The 19,269-nt window shown below is 43.0% G+C and overlaps 1 protein-coding gene and 1 long non-coding RNA gene across 2 annotated transcripts in view; both read left to right on the top strand.

The window, feature by feature from the left end:
- Positions 1-19,269, top strand: part of LOC307032494 (uncharacterized protein) — a 149,018-nt gene that overhangs the window by 16,332 nt on the left and 113,417 nt on the right. The gene's annotated exons all lie outside the window — the stretch shown is intronic.
- Positions 3,619-4,525, top strand: LOC307032502. The gene is made up of 2 exons (XR_013806282.1): positions 3,619-3,909; positions 4,245-4,525. It is a non-coding gene; the product is annotated as an uncharacterized lncRNA (long non-coding RNA).

The following is a 19,269-nucleotide window of genomic DNA, read 5'->3' on the forward strand; positions in this document are numbered from 1 at the left end:
ATTTGCCGTTTTGTCTTCTCTTTGCTTAATCGATTTGAAACCAAGTCTAACGTAGCTTAAACGTAACGTTAGCTTTCTAGCTAACACAACACATGCACCTTTCTCTGTGGTTTTTTGTAGTGAGGAATGAAGGTGGATGTTGTGGTGGTCCTGTCACTGAACTTTATGCTGCAGACCCTGCATACCGCTGTTCTCTTCTTATTACCGTCATCCACAAAATAATCCTTGAATCCAAACTTCACTATTTGTGGAGTAACGCTAGCCGCTGCCATGTTAACTGAGACTCCTGCCTTCTAGTGGGTTGCCAGGTTTGCACGCATGGCGCTATAATCACCCAATCACATTTCGAAAAAACTAAACGTAATATCTCACTACAAAAACAAACGCAAATATTTAATTTTAAAAAGTCAAGTCCTTTCAAGTCATCTGTCTCAAGCTTAAGTCAACTCTCAAGTCATCAGTTCAAAGTCAAGTCTTTTATCAATGTTAGTCAAGCAAGTCTCAAGTCCAAACATATGCGACTCGAGTCAAGTCATGTGACTCGAGTCCCCACCTCTGCTACATAGACAATTCAGAAAATATAGAACTTCAGAAGCAGAAAATAAATATAAAAGATATAAGAATAAATGAACCAATATTATGAGAATATGTAAGAAAGAATAATAAAATACTAAGAACAATCAGAATGAAAGGTTGATGGAAGGTATTAAATAGTGTCGTTAGAAACGGAGCAAAGAGTTCAGGTTACCCTGAGTTTCTTGTTGACAAAGATAATGTTCTCAATAACACAGAAGATGTGGTTCATGGTTTGAACCAACTCTTTGTGAATGTGGGGTCAGATCTGCAGAAAGAATGCAAAGCGTAGAAACAACTAAAGGGGAAGGTACAGACCTCTGGAGTGAAAACAATAGCTCTTTGTTCCTCAGAGCAGTCGAAGAAAGAGAAATCATAGACACTGTACGGAAATGTAAAAGCAAGTCCTCCACCCATTGGAATCATATTGATTTGATTAGAGTCAAAAACATTATTGAAGACATTGCAGAACCATGAACACATCTTTGTAACTTGTCTTTTCAATCTGGTCCATTCCCTCATGAAATGAAAATAGCTAAAGTTATACCATGATATCAAACTGGGATAAACACCGTGACACACATCACATGTTTCTTTGCTCTCCCACTTTCATCCTTGAAAAGGGTTTTACAAAAAGACTTGACAGTTTCATGGAAACACATCAGCTGTTGGACGACAGTCACTATGGATTCAGGAAAGACAGATCAACATGTGGGATTAAGTGAGGAAGCAGCAAACTGCTTGGACAATGAAAATATTCATAATAATTGGGGATAGCAAGACACACTCTGGAGAACACATCATGATATACTCTGAGTGTGTCAGTTCTTCAGTGATTCAGCCGAACTTGAGAGGCTGGAGGGCAACAGAGGACGCTTGGACAACTCATACAAATAATTATTTATCCGTTTTTCTCAGATATTATTATTTTTCTTTCAATATTGACGTTCGTCTCGACAGTGTGAAACACAAAACCAACCTGCAGCCGTTATGCACATTACAAAAAAGGGCTCTAAGAGTCATCAGTAATGTTGGATATCTTGAACACACATTACATCACATGTCACTTGTTAGACGCTTTTATCCAAAGTGACTCACATTCATTCAGTACTGTGGACAATCCCCACAGGAGCACTTTGAGGTGAAGTGTCTCAGGGACACAACGACATGCTGACTGCAGTGGGACTCCAACTTGCTACCCCCTGATTCAAAGTTCAGCACACAATCCACTGAGCCACAGCCTCACACTCATTCATCATTCTTGAAGTCACACACACTGCAGTTTACTGATCTGGTTACATTTCAAAGTGCATCATGTACAGAGCAAGAGATCATCTAGTTGCTAGGAAACTACAGACGTTGATCACAGACAGAGAGGGGGGGTCTCATCTGAGAGGAGGTCTACATCTGAAACAACTCAAGGTCAGAAGAACTCTGAGAAGAGCAGAACGATCTGTGGGGGGGTTCATGGAGCGCTTTGGAGCAGGAGCTCAGACAAAGCACACATAGCATTCACTTTGAAGGATGCTCAGAAACACTTCTTTGGAAAAGCATGAGAATGAAGAAAGGAGATTGAAGAGGAGAAATGATTGTAAATGTATAAATGTAAATATGTAAGTAGGAATAACTTTCAGACATGATTTAAAGGATAATCACTGATCAGCAGTGAGTAAGGGATCAATAAGCATCTGCTCCCTCCTGCTCCCTTCGGACACATAGGATTCATTATTATTATTATGAACATTGATAAATACTTTATTCTAACAATACGCTGTTCTGTTTTTCACATCTGATTTTTTAATAAAGATTGAAATCAAATGAAATAATGTGTGGGGGGGGTTGGAGTGTCTAGAAGTGATTAACATATGAAGTCCTGAATGTGGAGCTGAAACAGGAGTGATGTGATGGGGGGGGGGGGCAGTCTGTGGACATGTAAGATCATTCAAAGACTAACTGACCCCCCCCCCCCCCCCCCCCCCCCCCCTCTGCTTCCAGCCTGGAGCCTGCTGCAGTCCGGTTCTTGAGGCCAGGTCCCAGGAAGTGTAAGTGTGTTTTTCATCATGAACATCTTCACCCTGGGACATCACAGGGACATGAATAACCTTTAATACCTGCTGTGTCTCTCATCAGATTCCTGTGGACTCACACTGGACTCAAACACAGTGAGCAGAGAACTCAGACTGTGTGAGGACAACAGGAAGGTGACATGGGTGAGAGAGGATCAGATATATCCTGATCATCCAGAGAGGTTTGAGTCCTGTCCTCAGCTGATGTGCAGAGAAGCTCTGACTGGTCTCTGTTACTGGGAGGTCGAGTGGAGAGGAGGGGTTTCTATATCAGTGACTTACAGAGGAATCAAGAGGAGAGGATGGAGAGTGGACTGTGTGTTTGGATGGAATGATCAGTCCTGGAGTCTGAGCTGCTCTGATGGAGGTTACTATGTCTGTCACAATGAGATAGAAACATCCATCTCCTCCTCCTCCTCCTCCTCCTCCTCCTCCTCCTCCTCCTCCTCCTCCTCCTCCTCCTCCTCCTCTGGTAGAGTAGCAGTGTATCTGGATCATCCTGCTGGCTCTCTCTCCTTCTACAGAGTCTCCTCTGACACACTGACCCACCTCTACACCTTCAGAACCACATTCACTGAACCTCTCTATGCTGGGTTTGGGTCTGGGTCTGGTTCCTCAGTGTCTCTGTGTGCTCTGCAGGAGTGATACCCCCCCCCCCCCCCCCCCCTGCTGAGCACATAGATCAGTGTGTTCAGGATCACTCACAGCTGACTCTCAGGTCTTCTGGTCTGCTTTCTGTCCCCAGAACCAGAACTCTCAGGTCTTCTGGGTCTGCTTTCTGTCCCCAGAACCAGAACTCTGAGGTCTTCTGGTCTGCTTTCTGTCCCCAGAACCAGAACTCTCAGGTCTTCTGGGTCTGCTTTCTGTCCCCAGAACCAGAACTCTGAGGTCTTCTGGTCTGCTTTCTGTCCCCAGAACCAGAACTCTCAGGTCTTCTGGTCTGCTTTCTGTCTCCAGAACCAGAACTCTCAGGTCTTCTGGGTCTGCTTTGTGTCTCCAGAACCAGAACTCTCAGGTCTTCTGGTCTGCTTTCTGTCTCCAGAACCAGAACTCTCAGGTCTTCTGGGTCTGCTTTCTGTCTCCAGAACCAGAACTCTCAGTTCTTCTGGGTCTGCTTTCTGTCTCCAGAACCAGAACTCTCAGGTCTTCTGGGTCTGCTTTTTGTCTCCAGAACCAGAACTCTCAGGTCTTCTGGTTTGCTTTCTGTCTCCAGAACCAGAACTCTCAGGTCTTCTGGTCTGCTTTCTGTCTCCAGAACCAGAACTCTCAGGTCTTCTGGGTCTGCTTTTTGTCTCCAGAACCAGAACTCTCAGGTCTTCTGGTTTGCTTTCTGTCCCCAGAACCAGAACTCTGAGGTCTTCTGGTCTGCTTTCTGTCTCCAGAACCAGAACTCTCAGGTCTTCTGGTCTGCTTTCTGTCAGAACCAGAACTCTCAGGTCTCCTGGGTCTGCTTTCTGTCCCCAGAACCAGAACTCTGAGGTCTTCTGGTCTGCTTTCTGTCCCAGAACCAGAACTCGCAGGTCTCCTGAGTCTGCTTTCTGTACCAGAACCAGAACCCTCAGGTATCCTGGGTCTGCTTTCTGTCCCCAGAACCAGAACTCTGAGGTCTTCTGGTCTGCTTTCTGTCTCCAGAACCAGAACTAAACCTGGAGAAGTCCAGTTGTTACTCTCCAAACATCTGGAACAAAGTCCCAGAAAGCTGCAGGTCTTGTTTCATGCTTCTTTGATTCTCTTCTCTTTTGAATGACTAGTTTGAAAAGCCATCTGATAACGTGTTTCCGCTGCACTGGTTCTGAATGCTCTGAATGTCTTTCATTTGTTTAAAGCTCTTTGAATAGCCTTGTGTTGAAAGCTGCTGTATAAATAAACCTGCCTTGCCTTTGCAATGTTGAGTTGGTCTTCATTTTAAATATCCATATTTCTTAGATGAATGATAGTAAAAAGGTATTTCTTGACATTTGATAGACTGCATTATTAACATATTAAAAACATATTAGGATTTGTAGTTGCAGATTGAATTCTCTGTTTCAACAGGTCGGTAATGTGCAGTTTCCTCCACTAGATGTCACTCTTTACCTTCTCCTAAATACTCTGTACAATGCACTGATCCGTGCATCAGTTACTTTCACTTATTTACACTACAGTATATGTAAAGACAATATATTCTATATTCTAATGTTCAGTGTTCTGTGTGACCTTATTCTATGTGACATGTTTAAAGGTGACTTATTCCTGCTTCTTATTTACAGCCTTACGTCTTCTTTTATCCTTTTATACTTAAGTGTCCCTGTCCTGCTCCTGCTAAGATTTATATAAGTACATTTTGGACTAAAATAAAGACTAAATTGTATAAAAGTCTAGAAAGATCAAACATTCTGAGCAGTGAATGTGAGGTCTGCAGTACCATCCTGCCCACTGTGAGGCGCCATGTGTCCGCAGAACAAAGAGTCACACAGGTCCCTGAGATGGAAAGAACATGTTGAGCTTTGATTTCTAAAGTATTTCCCTTTAAAAGGCAGTATTTACCCTGCTGTACTTCTCTGTGTTTTAATGCTTGGATTATTTATTGTTTGTTTCAAATGTTACTAAATGTTGTGAAGCCTTGCAGGGATTTAAAGGAAGTTCAGCGTTAATGACAGGAAGCAAACCACCGGGAACACTTAGTAAAGAAACACTAAGTTACACGTGTTTTTATTTACAGATAGAAACCCACCGGCTGCACACGGATACCTCACATGTTGAAATGTCAAGTAAACATGAAATAAAGCAGATTCACTGGAAGCGTTCAAACACACGTGCTCCAGGAATACTATCACGTAAAGAAAGAGCCTTCCAGAAGCCTTTCTACTCTTGGGTCTTGGAAATCACAAACATCCTGAATCCACTTTGTAAAGGGCTTTTTCAGGACATTTAAAGTATACCTTTAGTCAATATATAAAACATCCAGGAGAGGTTAAGGGTTCTGAGGTTTTTAAGGGGTTTTGGGGCACCTAGGGGGACTAAGGAGGACATTTAAGGTGTTCTTATACATATTTAAGGGGTTATAGGGAAGAAGGTGTTCTGATGCATCTTTAAGGGGTTATAGGGAAGATTTAAGGTGTACGAATACATTTTTAAGGGCTTTCAGGAAATATGTAATGGGTTCTGATATTTTAAGGGTATTTTGGGGAAGATTTAAGGTGTTCTGATACATCTTTAAGGGGTTATAGGGATGCTTTAAGGTGTTCTGATGCATCTTTAAGGGGTTATAGGGAAGATTTAAGGTGTTCTGATACATCTTTAAGGGGTTATAGGGATGCTTTAAGGCGTTCTGATACATCTTTGAGGGGTTTAAGGGACGATTTAATGGGTTTTGATATTTTTAAGGTGTTTTGGGGGACCTAGGGGGATTTAAACAGTTCTTATTATTGTTAAAGATATTTTTGTGTATCTAGAGAATATTGAATGTGATATTTTTAGGGGGTGTCCGGGATGAGATTTAAGGTGTTCTTATTAAAGGGTTTTGAATGTTTTAAGGGCTTTCAAGGAATCCATATGCATCTTGGCTTTAAATTATGTTCCAGGAGATTTTCAAGAGTTTCTTAGGGAGAATCTGGTGATTTTAAGGGGAATCAGAAGATCTGAGTGATATAAAGAGCCTTTAAGGGATAATTTAAGGGATAATTTAAGGGTTTAACACCAGACTTCATGGGAGCTCCATAAGAGATAAGGGGTTTTCAGGAGAGGTTCCAGATGTTGTTAAGGGGTTTCAAAGAGCACACCATAACCCCTTATATTAAAGGGTTCTCTTAAAGGGGATTTTAAGGGGTTTTATTTGAACACGTCTCCACTGTGAGAGCACTATCAGGTGTTTGCATACGAAGAGGAAGGATCACCAAAATAAAATGTGTATTATCATGTTTTTTAAATAATGCTTTAGATTTAAAGAATGAAAATATATTCTAAAGTAATTTATATTTGAGATAAACCTAAATGCAAACATGTTAGTGAGTGAACTCTGGCCTCAATGTGTGCTTTAGACTCACACCTCACCGTGAAGAAAGACTCTTCAAGGACTGAGCCTCGAACTGAAAGCTCTGTATTTACCAGAAGCCTTTCCACTGAACACTGAAGAACAATGTTCATCATGTGTGGAATAATAACTGCAGCCTGTTGCCGTGTGCTTTCTTCCTCCTCCTCTTCCTCCTCCTCCTCCTCCTCTTCCTCCTCTCCAACATCTCATTGACTTCTTCTCTCCACGCACTGAAATATGTTCCAGCTTTCCAGACGTTTCTGTGTCCCTGGAGGAAGGGTTAGGGCTAAAGCAGGATAAATATTTAATCATGCTGCTCTGGAGTTTGTGCTTGATTAGAGGAATTCTGCTCCTGCCACGAACATGAACAAAAATGACTGCCGGAGATTCAAGAAATAAAAACACCCCAAAAAAAGAACCATCAAGAGGGATGACCAGAGACAGAAGAGACTCGGTGTGACTGGACCTGTTACTGTGTTACTGATGCGAGGCCTCTGTGTGTGTGTGTGTGTGTGTGTGTGTGTGTGTGTGTGTGTGTGTGTGTGTGTGTGTGTGTGTGTGTGTGTGTGTGTGTGTGTGTGTGTGTGTGTGTGTGTGTGTGTGTGTGTGTGTGTGTGTGTGTGTGTGTGTGTGTGTGAGAGAGTGTCATATGGTGCCAAATGCACGCGCCGCTTGTGTCAGTCAGCCCGGGATGACAGGGGAGATTATTCCACATGAAACCAGTTTACCCCCCCAAATCTGTAGGAAGTGTGTGAGGGAAGGAGGAAGGAATCCAGATTCAGAGTTTCACAGTGAAATCAATCTTTGGATAAAACAGGTTTAATGACGGGTTCTCTGCACCATGACAGAAGTCCACATGTCACCCTGTGGAATGAAATGTTTATGAATCACTTTTCCTCTCATCAACTTCTTTTTGCATCCCAACACGCGGAAACCCTTATTTGGAGAACAGCGATGACGCAACGCGCTGTTTCCACCAATCACACGCTGGAGGTGCGACCGATATGCAAACTAAATGTCCTTTTTTGGGCATGACCACGCCCCCTATTCTGCTCCAGGTCCCGGGGGAACCTCGCAGCTCCGGACCCCGGGAGAAGGAGCTCTCCGCCGGGACAGAGGGAGCCATAGAGAGCCGGGGAGGGAGGGGGGGATGAGCTTTCTCTTCCCCACCCACCCCCCGTCCAGCCTCCCGTCCCTCCCTCTTGTTTGATCATCATTTCATTTGACTCCCTTTTTGAAGCTGCCTTGTTTTTTTTATCCCACTTTTCATTCCTCCTGCTCGGCTGCTCTCTGCCTCTGATCCTCTGCTCTGGATCGGGACCCGGTACTTTGGGAGTCCTCCTCGTCCTCCACCGGCTCTGCTCTCTCGCTCTCCCGGCGCCAGGCTCTCCTCTCCCGGCTGAACCTCGCTTCTCCTCCCCTGGAGACCCCCCTCTCGTCTCCTCCTCTAACTCCAGCTTTAAAGGACTGCTCTGAACACTGGGATCTAAAAAACCACCCGGAGAAACCCACAGGGATCCCGGGCTCTTCTTTGGATCAGGACCCGGTACTTTGGGAGTCCTCCTCCCCTCCTCTTCCTCCTACTCCTCCTCCTCCTTTCTGCAGCGCTTTTCCTCCACCTTAATCCAGGTGGTCCTTTTGGCTTTGAGTGTCTGGTACAGCAGGGAGGATTATTCTTCTTCTTCTTCTTTCTTCTTGTTTCTGGTGAAGAGTCCCAGAAGGTTTTTGATGTTCTCCATCCAGGACAGCCTCCCCCGGGGGGCCCTGACCATGAAGGAGGAGCCGCTCCCCACCGGCATGACCCCGGTCCGGTCCTGGATGCAGGGCGCGGGGATCCTGGACGCCAACACAGCGGCGCAGAGGTACAGATATCCCCGAGAAAACACTCTGCATTTCCTCTCATCTCCTCCTGGCTCATGCACTGTTAGAAGCTCTGGGTGTGCACGCTGCAGGACACACTGCACAGCAAGTTACACACATCTTTAGGTAGATCTTAGATTTCATAACGAGAGGACAAACCTTTATCTGGAGGATGGAAGTACTGAAACACACTTTCCTCTCCTCCTTAACGTTAGAGCAGCTCAGAGTCCTGAGAGCCTCCTGCAGGAGAAACACACACACAGAAGTGAAAAGCATCCTGAGTTAGATCAGAGAAATGAGAAGACATCAAACTAAAGGATTTCAAATGACTAATGCAAACTTCAGAGAGCATCAGATGGACATGATGGATCTGTGCGCCTCTATTTCCTCAAAGCAAGGGTGAATCAAGTGTCTCTTCAAACAGATGTAAAAGTGACCTCATAATAATAAAACCAGGAGAAGTCAATCAGGATTTGAACCGCAACGTCAGAGAGATCGTCCGGGTGTTTTCAGCCGCGTCTCCCCGCCTCGCAGCCCCTCTCCGGCGGATCGGGCTCCTCCAGCAGCCCGCTGATCACCCGGAGCCCCCCCCCCCCTCGCTTCTTACAAACATTTACACACCAGAAAGTCAAACTGAATTAACGTTAACACCGATTTATCCCAAAAATGTATCCCGCGCGGCAGAGACGCGGCGAGAGGAGCGCGGAGACGCGGCCGAAACACGCGTGTGTTCTCCGGGCTTCTTTAGGACCATTTAACGGGGATTTAACAGATGTTTAATTCTAATGAATACACCAGTATTTACTGCTGCTCCTGCTCCACACACACATCGTTTACTTTCTATTCTCAGACGGTGGGAGAATAAAAAAAGGTGATTTTTAACGTTATTTTATTTATAAACACGAAATAAATGTAATTGTAGGCTATTTACAGATTTAATTAAAACGCATTAGCAGCAATTAGATATATTATAGTTTGACCTCCGTGAGTTTCACTTTCCAGTGAATCCAAATCACACAAATTAAAGCTCTCAAAACGTCTTCAAATGATAGAAATATTCATTTAAAAAGCGGGAATTGGAATTATCAAAATCCATAATTATAACAACTCAATACATGTGGAGTTTTACATTTAACATTTAATTTAATTTTTGAAAGATGACAATGCCTCTTGTACATCTCGTAGTTACCGGTTGAATGTGCCGTTAAGCCGGTGTGTGTTAATTGCTGAGCGGCAGAGGGCAGGTGAGCTCAGGTGAAATGTGATCCTTTGTGAGGAACAGATCGATCAAACTGTTCTCCAGATGCTCGGAAACACACACTGGAAGAAGGAGAGTTATACATCTCATTTGAACAAGGCATCATTCAGAAAGTGTGCAGGTTCGAAAGCTCTGATGAGAACCACGTGTCTAACACCTGGTTCCCATCAGCACGCATCCAACCTGCAGAGGAACGCGCTCTCCTGCAGAACACACCGTGCTTCATGGAGCTCTGTTCAAACCTCTTTGCATTGACATGTTTCCTGCAAAGCCACTTCCTCTCAGAGCAGTCAAGAGAAGCAGAACACGTTCAGACTTCAGAAGCTGCAAGCAGACATGTTGTCTTCAAAACATCATTTCATTTAACCTCTAATATGATATTGGTACTAAATACAAATATATCTGTAATAACTGTGCGCGCGTTAGTAAGCGATCTCTCTGCGGTCTCATCAGTCAGAGCAGGATGTGAGATGTGTCACCTTCATGTCGAACAGACAAAGTGCATCAGATATCACAGAATGTGGAGGGAAACAGTCCTATTTAAAATAATGCATCACTCACATTATTTCTGGGCGTTAAATTACAAAAAGTCTTGCATTTAAATGATTCCGAAGTCAAAGATACAAAATGTTAAAAGAGTAAAGAACAGCAGAAGACTTTGAGACGTTAAGCTTAGTCTGCTACGTGTTTAAGATCTGTGACATTAATGTGAGACAGAGCAAAGTGTGTTTCTGCACAAACGTCAGCGTCTGAAAGGAAACACTTCTGACGGGGAAAACATGGAATAACAAGGCAGACATTTGGAGCCTTAATGTAATACATGCTTTGGAGGTTGAACTCAAAGCTACATCTCAAACTAAACTTGATTGTTTGGAGTAAATGTTCCTCTGCTTTATTCATGGAAGTGTTAAAGATGATGCTTTCCCCCTTTCAGAAGAGAAGATCTGTCATGTGTTGGTGCTCGAGCCTGAGAGCGGAACAACAGGCTCAGGGCTTAACAGGTTCATGTAATACATGCAGTCTAAAAGATGCTTTGGAGGTTAAACTCAAAGCTAAATGTTCCTCTGCTGTTCAACTTGTACTAAGGGTTTATTTAAGGGATTGAGCCTCTTTAAGGTGTTTATTTAAGGGAAGATGAGGCGTGTTTCTGCAGCTGTGAGCGGGTCATTTCTCTGCAGACATTAAAACAATGAAGCTCTGATATCTGACCGTGTGTGTGTGTGTGTGTGTGTGTGTGTGTGTGTGTGTGTCAGTCAGCGGTGGGAACACACACTGGAGCTTTTCTCCGTGAGTCTTGTACTTTGTTTCCCGCGCTCTCTCCAGGACAGAAAGCTCTTCACTGAAATCACAAACATCACAGATATGAAAGCTCGCGTCCTGAAGCCTCGAGGAGTCACAGGATAGAAACCTAAATATATAAAGTAGAGGAACATTTATTTTTTGTGTTCATCCTGAGGAGCTGGAAATAGAAACATCATATAATCAATGAACGCAACAACTAGAAACTCCTGTGGAGAAATCTTCAGTTCTTTGAGTTTTTATCCCCAATATCTTGGACTGAAAGCTCATCTCGAGGCGTTTCATTGGACGCTCTCCGCCCGCACGCGGAGACGCTGCTCGCTCGGCCGCCTGCTCGCTTAATGACCGGGTTTACAAAGAGAGAGCTTTCATTTCAGCGCAGAGTGTCCACGCTCACAGTCTGTTCCAATCCACCTGTGAGAGCTTAAGAGGCTCCGTGAGAGGTGTGTGAGGTCAGAGGTCACGCCTGTGTGTGAGTGTGTGTGTGTGTGTGTGTGTGTGTGTGTGTGTGTGTGTGTGTGTGTGTGTGTGTGTGTGTGTGTGTGTGTGTGTGTGTGTGTGTGTGTGTGTGTGTGTGTGTGTGTGTGTGTGTGTGTGTGTGTGTAAGTCGCACTTTGTGTTCTAAAGCGTGCAAACATTGTGCTTTATTTTGAATGATCTTCCTCACTTGTTATGCCTTTATTAGAATTAGAGAGTGGATGATGTTCAGTTTGAATCTGCACAGAGACACGTTTGAGGCGGCGTGGATATTATTTATTTTCAGATATTCAACTTATGTCTGCAGGAATAACACAGATCATTATAGGCGAGGAATGTGACGTTACTGCGTTGGTTTTTTGGTGCAAGACAAATAACTATTACAGGTTTGAGCAGACAGAACGACAGAAATGATTAGACAGAGTTCTCGTGAGGGTCATGACTTCCTGTTGCCGTGCTGTGAAGACATGTGTGTTTTACTTGGTGAGATCATTATTAGTGTGATTTGGGAGGATTTCATCCGTTTAAAGCTTGTGTTAGTGTTGATGCTTCTTAAAGTGAAGCGTGCACGGTGGAGAGACAACATGAAGAGGACACCATTTAAAACCTACATCTAATAAATGCACGTCTGAAAACATATAAAACTCTAAAAGCAAACAGACCTATCGCAGGTTCTTGTGATGATTTCTCTCGAGTGACGTTTGTTTTAGTGTTCCTGCTGCTTTTGTAAAACTCAAGTGGAAACTGAACAGCAGAGAGAAAACATGTAAAGGATCTGAAACCTTCATCTAATAATGTAAGAAAACATGAATATCTCAAAGAAAACACACGAGCTGGTCAGTGGATGTTTTGGTCGTTGGATTTTCTTTTCACAAATGGATCGCAGACGAAACTCACGGAAGTGATTTCAAAACAAAAGCGCTCGTTTTCTGAAATCCCACTTTGAGTCCCTCCAGTGTCCTGAAGCTGAAGGACCGGGGTTATTATAAACAAGGGGGATTTAGCGATCACAAGGAGAACGGCCAGGACACACTTTGAGCCCAGAGAACGGATGTTATTGAGGCTGTGAATATAATGAGCCTCTGAAATGGACCACATTGTTAGGAGAGGTAAACTATGCAGCGGCTCTGCTCTGCGGTCACTCCGCGTCTCTCCACTTTGTCTTTTCAAATCAGCTGCTCTTCATTTCTCCTGCTATATTCAACGAGTGATACAAATATTTTTTAACACAAGTTTTTAATGAAACTGACTGTTGGACTCGGTACTAGTTTGAAATAAATAAAATGAAGTACTTTTACTGTGTACTTTGTGAGTAACCCTCTGTCAGCCCCCTCCAGACATAATGCATGTTTTCTGTGTCTTTGATGAGTGATAAAAATACAATGTGAGCATTTAGTGAGTAAAAAGCAAAGAAGCCTCTCAGACGCTCTTCCCTTTACTTGATTAATAAAGAAAAACAAATGGACCGTAGACACACGGGTTCTGACCTCGTCTGCGCTCTTATTTTGAAAGGTAACTTCCGGTAGCAGAATATGAAAAAAACTGTGTTTTTTTTGTTTCTGTTTTCTAGTGATTTTATTTTGTGTTTTGAAAAGTAGAAAATTAAAATCATCCCGTTTTTTAAGTTTAGTAAATCCCTTTTTGATCATGATGAAGAAAAAACGCCTCGTATTTCAATTTTGGTTTCTCAATTTTAAAACGAAAATTAAATATCCGTTCGTTTTTAGTTTTTGAATTTCCATTTGTGAAAAGAAAATCCAATGAGCAAAACCTCCACTGACCGAACTGCAGCTTTCTGGAGAGAGTTCATTCGTGTTACGTTTGTTTAAGAGTTTTTATGCTCCTTTAAAAAGTACATTATAACAAGAGAGAGAACATTTGAAGAGACAATTTAAAACCTAATAAATGCACGTATGTAAATTTGCAAAACAGACGTGGTGCAGCGTTTAGGAAAGATATCAGTTTGATGCTTGTAATAGTGTTAGTGTTTATAAAACGGACTTATTGCATCTCCTCTCAGGATGTCTTCAGTATAACTCGTGTATTCATGCTAATGCTCCTCTAAAGAAGGAAGTATATATTAACAGAAATCTGGTTCAAAAGAGAGAAGACATGTCGAGGACTCACTTTGAAACCTTACTCTAATAAATGCATGTATGAATATACTTGAAATAAACATGAATGAATATATAATAAAACCCTTAAAGAACACAGACGCTCTGCAGGTTTTTGTTTGTTTGTGTTTAACATTTATTTAAGTGTTAGTGTTTAGAAAGGAGAGGTTAGGAGAGAATACAAATAGTGCTGCATCCTATACATTTCTTCAGAGATGAATCTGCAGACTTAAGTATTTTCAGTAAGTTAAGTGTTTTATTCTTTCTTAGCTCTGCAGTTTAGAAGAGCTGCGTCTGTCCTTTCCAAATAAGTCTTTGTAGTAAAGTGATGCTGCTGAAATGATTTGGTAAATGAACTTTAATAGTTTGCTGAGCTGCAACTAAGCGCTGAACATATCTTCTACTAGTAACATAGTAAACATTTTAAATGTGTTTTTCAATAGCCAGTTATCTGTGGTTTTAAACAAAGCTTGCTCATGTTTCTGGTTATGAGGGACTCTGCTGTGTTTCTGTGAGATCAGCTGTTGTGGATGTGTTCAAACAGGAAGTGGTGAAAGAGAACAGGAAGCAGCCGACTCACAAAGAGCTGACTGTTGTTTCAGGGCTGATGTGGTTGTGACACCCGGGCCGTTTCTCAATCTCGAGGAAACTGGCTTCCAAGCCAATATTTCAAGGATGCTACGTCATCGAGTGCCGCCGAAGGATTGTTCCAATCTCCAGCACACTTGGAATTCTACCGAGGCCGCGTCCTTGGTTTGGGGGTAATTTCGAGGCTGCTCATGGGTAGACTTCAAGTCCTTAAAATCCCCACAATGCTTTGCGCACGGACCAATTTCCCCAAATCTGTGGCAGAACATGTAAGGCGGGGCCTCTCATATGACGCACACCTGCACACTTGCTCGCCTGTTCCACTCTTCGTTTTCCGAATGCCACAAATGTCTTGCCTAGCTTCTGAAGCAAGTGACTCGGAAGACATGTGCTACCAAGCCAGCATCCTCGACATTGAGAAACGGCCCCGATCTGCATTGCGCATGTGCCATATTGGAGAACTACATCTCTCTCTAGGTCGTCCTCAGACGAGCCCTCCATCGTCACTTCCAGTCATCTGACATACGGCAACCCAAATAGGACACTTGACAAAGTGGCGTTTGGCAAAGCAGAAAAAGAAAACGAAAAAGAAACGACAATATTAATCTGAATTATATAATAATAATAATAATAATAATAATAATATAATATAATATATTATATATAGTTATACCACTTTCATCTAAGAATATTTAAGTGGGTTTTCTAGTAAATTAGAGGGTTTTTTTCAAAATAATAAATCCACCACTTTTATTACAGAAAGTATTTTTCTTGTCAAAAAGCCAAACACTTGATACGTACATTTAGCAAAGAGCATCTGAGTATTGTTGTGTTTTCAAAATGGTACAAAGATTTTCCTAAAGCCTCTATAGAGTCGGGTTGTTTTGACACAATCCAAAATCAACAGCATCCGCAGGACTTCAGTAAATAATAATGTAGTTTATAGAAACTAAACTCTGTGTTTGAAGGGACGAGCAAAGGGGTGGCAAACATAACCATTTAATTAAACACATATTCAAAATAACACGTTGAAAAGGCTAAATTCATTTATCAACAGTTTCCTCCTCAGATACTTTATATTACCTTCACAGTCTACTTGTATATTTTCTACTTTTTAATGCTCTTTTATTTCTATTTCTACTCATTGAATTTCTACTTATGTGCCATGTCTTTTTATGCTGCTGCAACCCAAACTGTCCCCAGTCAGGGATCAATAAAGTGCCTCTTATATCTTATGTTATTGAGGCGGTAACAGCTGTTCTATAAGAGGCTTCTCTCTGAGCTCTGACTTATTGCTTTGTGTTTCTCCTCTCTCCTTCAGGTCGCCTTCACAACAAGAATTTATCACCCAAATATTAACAGTAACGGCAGCATCTGCCTGGATATATTGAGATCACAGTGGTCTCCTGCATTAACTATCTCTAAAGGTGAGTTTCAGTCGCGCTGTGAAGACTCATTTAGATTCAGAGCCAGCACTCAGGCCTCACCAAACAGAGACACATAACGTGCTGACTTCTTCTCTTGCTTTAAACTTCACTCATTTCCCCAGATGTTGCTTTGACTTGAATTCTTACACTTTAAATTCCTCATAGCTGACCAGGGTGTTTCTAGAGAGATATAGTAAGAGTACTGAGGCGCTGATCTTGTTTATAAGATATATAAATAACAACATGACCCCGTAAACAAGATGTCTCCTGACGTAAACAACAACATGACCCCGTATACAAGATGTCTCCTGACGTAAACAACAACATGACCCCGTAAACAAGATGTCTCCTGACGTAAACAACAACATGACCCCGTATACAAGATGTCTCCTGACGTAAACAACAACATGACCCCGTAAACAAGATGTCTCCTGACGTAAACAACGGCCTGGCGTAAACAAGATGTCTCCTGACGTAAACAACAACATGACCCCGTATACAAGATGTCTCCTGACGTAAACAACGGCCTGACGTAAACAAGATGTCTCCTGACGTAAACAACGGCCTGACGTAAACAACGGCCTGACGTAAACAAGATGTCTCCTGACGTAAACAACAACATGACCCCGTATACAAGATGTCTCCTGACGTAAACAACAACATGACCCTGTATACAAGATGTCTCCTGACGTAAACAACAACATGACCCCGTATACAAGATGTCTCCAGACGTAAACAACAACATGACCCCGTAAACAAGATGTCTCCTGACGTAAACAACAACAACATGACGTAAACAAGATGTCTCCTGACGTAAACAACAACATGACCCCGTAAACAAGATGTCTCCTGACGTAAACAACAACATGACCCCGTAAACAAGATGTCTCCTGACGTAAACAACAACATAACCCCGTAAACAAGATGTCTCCTGACGTAAACAACAACATGACCCCGTGTACAAAATGTCTCCTGACGTAAACAACAACATGACCCCGTATACAAGATATCTCCTGACGTAAACAACGGCCTGACCTAAACAAGATGTCTCCTGACGTAAACAACGGCCTGACCTAAACAAGATGTCTCCTGACGTAAACAACGGCCTGACGTAAACAAGATGTCTCCTGACGTAAACAACAACATGACCCCGTATACAAGATGTCTCCTGACGTAAACAAGATGTCTCCTGACGTAAACAACGGCCTGACCTAAACAAGATGTCTCCTGACGTAAACAACGGCCTGACGTAAACAAGATGTCTCCTGACGTAAACAACAACAGGACCCCGTAAACAAGATGTCTCCTGACGTAAACAACAACATGCAGTTGTGACAAATATCTGTAACTTATTGATGATCATGTGTTTCTCTCCGCAGTCCTTTTGTCCATTTGTTCTCTGTTATGTGACCCGAACCCCGACGACCCGCTAGTGCCAGAGATCGCCCGCATCTACAAAACAGACCCCGTAAAGTGAGTTCATCCTTATAATAACAACTAACAGTGTTAACGTCTACACACAGACCCCGTAAAGTGAGTTCATTCTTATAATAAATAATACAAACTAACAGTGTTAACGTCTACACACAGACCCCGTAAAGTGAGTTCATTCTTATAATAAATAATACAAACTAACAGTGTTAACGTCTACACACAGACCCCGTAAAGTGAGTTCATTCTTATAATAACAACTAACAGTGTTAACGTCTACACACAGACCCCGTAAAGAGAGTTCATTCTTATAATAACAACTAACAGTGTTAACGTCTACACACAGACCCCGTAAAGTGAGTTCATTCTTATAATAAATAATACAAACTAACAGTGTTAACGTCTACAAAACAGACGCCCTTACTTTGGACTCCAAACCCAGATCCTCCCTAAAGTAGCAACGCATCAAACGCAGAGTCCTTTGTTTGTAACGCGAGTGTCTGTCTCAGGTATAACAGACTAGCCAGGGAGTGGACAGACAAGTATGCCATGCTGTGAGGGTAAGCGCTGGAAACTCCCACGCTGGATTTGTGGACTTGAAGCACGTTTTGATGCATGGCTCCGGAAACAGAGTCCGAGCGGCTCATCTCTCATGTTTCAGACGCTTCTCACCTGCAGGTTCCCAGAGCCTCTCAGAGACAAAGAACCAAGTCAGGGCTTTGAAACACAACATCAGAAGTTTAAGAGGATGTTTGAAAGTCAGGTTGAAGCATGGAGCTGTCCTTAGTCAGTGTGTTACCTAAAGAAGATGACAGCTTATAGAAATAGATGTATTTGAGACACCACAAAGGTTGTTTCAGTCAGACAGCTCACCTGCTCCTTAATATGTTTATTAGAAGCAGCATATAGTTTGAGTCTGGCGTCTAGGCTCGGGCCTCATCACTCCACAGATTTACAAAGAACATTGAGTGATGATTAGATAACTATCCCCCGAGCCTACAGGTGGAGCTGGGGTGGTGGGGGGGCAGGCGAGCAGCAGCAACATGAAACACAGCAGCATAGCGAGGCAGAGGCAGGAAGACCTGGCAGCTCAAATAGAGCGGCATGTTTAGGAGAATGTGATTGGTTGGTTGTGAGAGGGACGAGGCGCGTCACGTGTTAATGTATCATTGGTGCTCGAGTTGACTTCCTGAACGAGCTCGCAGGCTCCGCCCCATTTAGTTTTTACGTTGTTTCATTTCTTCTGGCAGCTTCTGAGGTTGAACTTGGCTGCAGTTTGTAGCATTTTGAATAGAAAATGGAGACGAACAGAAAATAGATGGGACAGAGTGTGTGTTGTGTTTGCAGGCATGGCATCGTCCCTGATCTGCCCGCTAACAGCTGATCTCACCTGAACATTTCTCCCCTGCAGGTACAACAAGACGGCTCAGGACTGGACTCAGAAATACGCCATGTGACCCTCCTCCTCCTCCTCCTCCTCCTCCTCCTCCTCCTCCTCCTCTCACTGCTGGAATACACTTTGGGGGTTTTCTCATGTGGCCACGCCCCCTCCCTCTCATCAGCCAATAACAGCAATTTGTTCATTATCTCCTCTTTTTTTTTTAAACCCTAAAATTGCTTTTAAAATGTCAGATGTTATTGTTTTGTTTTCCCTCTGCTTTTCAAAATAAAGTAAATAAATAAAGCAGGTGAAGGGGTGAGTACTCTGAGCTGTGAACGTGCCAACTGCAAGAATCAAAGCTCCCAGAGCAGCGCGGACTGAAGAGAGAACGACTAACAGATCAATCATGTAATGCATGTCAGTGATTGGTTCATGTGCTGCTGAGATAAAGAGAAACCACAGCTTTGTTTGGTTTGATTCTCTTTTTGTTGAGTTGTTTTTAGACGAGAGAGCCGTTAGTTCATCCCACACTGCTCTCCTCTTTTTGCACTGAAGATGAAACTCGAGGCTCTCAGCGGCTGACGGATCAGCTCAGAGCTCTGTCGTGGAGTTTCTCAATAAAGTGGAACAAATTGAAGATTTTCTCTCGTGTGCTGCTTTTCTTTTCTTTAGCCTTCGTGTTAAAGGATGTGTCTTTTGATTGGGTCACCCTCATCCACCCCCACCCTCATCCACCTCCACCCTCATCCACCCCCACCCTCATCACCCCCACCCTCATCACCC

This window comes from Notothenia rossii, assembly GCF_949606895.1.
Source record: "Notothenia rossii genome assembly, chromosome: 3".
Classification (NCBI taxonomy): domain Eukaryota; kingdom Metazoa; phylum Chordata; class Actinopteri; order Perciformes; family Nototheniidae; genus Notothenia; species Notothenia rossii.